Source organism: Micropterus dolomieu, linkage group LG23 (assembly GCF_021292245.1).
Source record: "Micropterus dolomieu isolate WLL.071019.BEF.003 ecotype Adirondacks linkage group LG23, ASM2129224v1, whole genome shotgun sequence".
Lineage (NCBI taxonomy): Eukaryota > Metazoa > Chordata > Actinopteri > Centrarchiformes > Centrarchidae > Micropterus > Micropterus dolomieu.
In genome coordinates this window covers 19,194,543-19,198,739 of record NC_060172.1, presented here as the reverse complement: position 1 = coordinate 19,198,739, position 4,197 = coordinate 19,194,543, and the positions used below count along the sequence as shown (strand labels likewise).

General features: G+C 40.2%; 1 long non-coding RNA gene across 1 annotated transcript in view; it reads left to right on the top strand.

Annotated features, from left to right (window-relative positions):
* The first annotated feature begins 2,948 nt into the window (after positions 1-2,948).
* Positions 2,949-4,197, top strand: part of LOC123962668 — a 2,012-nt gene continuing 763 nt past the window's right edge. The window contains exons 1-2 of the long non-coding RNA XR_006823035.1: positions 2,949-2,964; positions 3,151-3,210. This is a non-coding gene — a long non-coding RNA (uncharacterized LOC123962668). The remainder of the gene's footprint in view (positions 2,965-3,150; positions 3,211-4,197) is intronic.

The window sequence follows — 4,197 nt, the reverse complement described above, 5'->3', positions numbered from 1 at the left end:
TGCAACCAGTGGTTAATGAGGTGTGCGCAGCACACTGGCAACTCTAACCATTATCTATCATGGAGGGGAACAAAGCCACAGGAGGCTATTGATTATCTATTTGACATGCTGCTGAAGCCAGGAGGGCAGGAAGAAAATAGGGGACAAGCACATAAAAAATAAATAATCCAGTCTGTCTGACAAATGGATGGAGACACAGAGACAGGAATCAAACACAGGCATAAGCTTTGATAAAATCATTTGCAGTATTTTTGTGTGTTCGGGGAAATTAGACACAAGGGAAGCAGTTTGAAGCAGGTTTACTTTTATTGTGACAAGATTTGCACAGTTTCTTGATGGTTTTAGCATCAAGGTAATATTAAAAGGGATTGTGCTGGTTGATGAGCAGAAGCTATAGGCAGACAATGTGCTGTCATGTCCAGCACTGTTTATGTACAGTGCTGGACATGACAATCGAATAGATTCGATAGATTCGAAAAGTGTTAATGTGTACACATCTATGGTACACACTAACGTTGACCACTGAGTCCTAAGCAGCTCAGCGAGTCTGTGTCAAGCTAGGCCACAGTTGTACCTGAGCCACACGCCCAAATAAAATGCATATCATTATTCTAATAAATGGCTAAGACTACAAAATGAGTGTCCTGACTAAAATAAGCATTGTTACTGAGTAATGCAGTAACAGTATTGTGAGGGATTACAATTTGAAACAGGTTTTACGTTAATGATGGCTCAGTAAGCCGTGACGGCAAGCCTGCATGAACAATACTCAATTCACTCAATTCACGCACTTCAAAACTTGGATGGTGTACTCATAACAAAAAAACATGTGAAAATTGCAGCAGATGAAGCTGCAGCAGTTGAGATTGTAAAAGTAAAAGTGTGTTAATTATTTTTTTTTTTTTTTAATAAAATTGAACTGAAGTCAAGTGAGCAAACAAGCAGGCTAATATTTTGGCGGGTGACAATAGCAATCAAATTATAATGATCTACCCAGTTACAATTTTCCATCAAAAAGAAGAACAAGGAGAAAAAGTGGTTCTAAAACTGAAGCCACTAAATGGAATTCAGCCATTATTAATTTTATTATTTCCACCTGTGCTTTTCCTACTGTGACATGTCAGAATGTCTTCTGTGGGAAAAGGCTTGTTCTGAAAGTACATTACAGTTACTAATCCCAGTATCGGTGTCTTACCAGAAGTTGGCTCGGAGTGTTGATATCAGTTTAGTCTATGTGCACTCAATGGACAGACTGGTTTAGGACGTGGTAGCTTAGTTCAGAGGCTGCCAAAAGAGGAGGAATATTCTTTCTGGAAACTCCAAATTTGTCTTATTTACATGTTGTGTCTTCTTTCCTGCTAGCTAGCCCATGTTACGCTTATATTCAGGAATCACATGAGCTTTTTGGGACATTGTATATATGATATATATTAAACCTTGCAGCTTCACTGTGAGAATAGGGGTTAAGCTAGTTGTTGATGGTCATTAAAAGACCTCCTGTTGTCTAGTTGCTTGCTAAACCATGTACAATGCCATGGGTGACATGTGGGTGTGGTAGCTTTGAAGTTGTTAAAAGAAACAACTGATAGACCAGAAGGAATTAGTTACACTACTCATTGTATTACTCTGATTAGTAGTGTGGTGCTTTTCAATGCATAATACGTTTTCAATAGTTGTTTACATTACTATATTAACAAAGTAAAGCTTCTGATGCTGACCGATGATGCTATATTTGCTGGACCCCACAAGTTTAAAGGGCTTTTTGAGGGTCAAGACTTAGTTACCGAGTTCCCCAAGTTTGGATTTCTGTGCTTTAAAGCTCAGACTTGGCAAGTTCGGCTCGGGAGTACAAACTCCCAGGAACGGGAGCATGCAGTCAGTCATTCAGCAATTGGAACAGCAGCGGACTTGATGACGGACCTGTTAGCAGGTGGGACCTCACATCTCCGAAAACGCTGTAGCAAATTTTCAAATCACCTCTGTCTTTAGAAATCGACCACATATTTGGAGTTTAAACAACTATATTCCCAGATAAAAAACTCTTAAAACTGCGTTCTGTGACACAATAACAGCAGTATTATAACTTACAGTTGTGAATTTTCGCCTCCGACATTTCCGCTTTTTGGCGGTAAAAAGCATTCTCGGATACCTGGCTATACGAAGTCCACACAAGCGGAGAACACATCCGGGTATTTGACTGTACTTGGCTAGATGCAGACTTTTGAATTGGAACGGTACTTGGGCTGCGACTGATGACGTTTCACAAGTCCACAAGAACACAAGTACAGAAAAGAACACATTATTGAGAAACATCTCTGGTTTCAGTGTTCAGGTTAGAATAAGGTGATGGTTAGGCATCAACCTGTGATGGTTAAGGTTGGGCTAAGGGGCTAGGGAATGCATAACGTCAATAACAGATCCCTACGAAGATAATGACACACGGCTGTGTGTGTGTGTGTGTGTGTGTGTGTGTGTGTCTGTCTTCCACAGTTGGAAACCAGAAAATCAAGACTTTAGTGTGTGATGTTATGCTGATTTATATCCTGGTGCTGCTCAGTTCACAGTTAATCAGGGACTAAATTTGAGCAGCCGCGATTGTTTGAATATCATATTCAAATATAAATACATCATAATAATTGGTTCTGAAACAGCTCTGAAAATAGTGATGAGTTCCATCTTAAAATGTGCGTTAAAATATCTGACACTTTTCGCACAGCTGTCATATAAGACAGTTTCAACATGTGACTGAGAGGTGAATTATATTTTCCCATTATAGCACTGAATATAAAAAGGAGAGGCAAGAGTAGAAACAGGCGGATATTTGCCTTTTAAATGGCACAATAGAAAATAAGGGTGTGGTGGGTGGACATATAACTTTTTAGTGTTTGTTATTTAAAGGTACCCTTTGGAGTTTTCAACCAGCGGCACCATGGAGCAATGTGTTGGCGAGCCGGTCCTCACTTTGTTAGTATCACTTGCTCTGCTAATGTGATGCAAATGTATAACGCATGCAAGCTATATAATGTATGTCATTTTCAGGCTATTTTATAGCTCGACAAATTTTCAGAACGGGCTTGATGTTGGCAATAGTCAAGTTCCTATTTAATAATTATCAAACATGGTTAATAGCTAATATTTTCAGTGGTTCAGCAGTTGCAGGACCAGTGGATTTGTCACTCCGACCAGTGTCAAGATGAAGACTACTGTCGGGTAACATGTTATGTCGTCTTGTCTGTCCACACTTTTAGCCTAAACGTGTTCTACCTAAGCACCTGTACTGTAGCACTGAACACACTTCTTAGTTGTTTTATTTAGGAGGGATGCAGTTCCAACTTTGTTCCTTGTTTCTACAGAACAGTGTCAAATTACACGTTCGGGGTGCTTTCAATCACGAAAATGTGTGAGAAGCGTAGGCCAGCTTCAGGAGAGGGAGGGACAGTGTTACTGCTATAGACCTAATTTTATGAATTACATAATATTATTTCTGTTGGAGGGTGTTTCTTGTCTATTCTGCAATTCTGTTTCTGTGGCTGATCAGAAGTGTTTAGTCGGTAGAGCAGGTTTTCAATTATTATCGCTTGCACGGGCAGCAGGTGGCACCAGCCGGAGAGAGTGTGTAGGAGATGTCCATTCTTGTCCGATAACAGTTTTGTAGCCAACACTGCCTGTACTGTTACCAATTCACAGGCCGATCGATGCTAATCACTATCTACAGTGGGGGAAATAAGTATTTGACCCCTTGCTGATTTTGCAGGTTTGCCCACTTACAAAGAATGCAACAATCTACAATTTTAATCATATGTACATTCTAACAGTGAAAGACAGAATCCCAAAGAAAATTCCAGAAAATCACATCATATGAATTTATAAAAATTGATGACCATCTGATGAGGAAAAACAAGTATATGAGCCCCTACCAAACAGCAAGTATTCTGGCTCCTACAAGCCAGTTAGTCTTTCTTTAAGACACAGCCCCAATCCCAACCAATTATCTACATCAAATACACCTGCCTCACCTCGTTACCTGTATAAAAGACACCTGTCAACACCCAAACAACCAGCATCCAACATCACCACCATGGCCAAGACCAAAGAGCTTTCTACGGACATCAGGGACAAGATTGTTGATCTGCACAAGGCTGGGATGGGCTACAAGAGAATCGGAAAGCAACTTGGAGAGAAAAGATCAACTGTCGG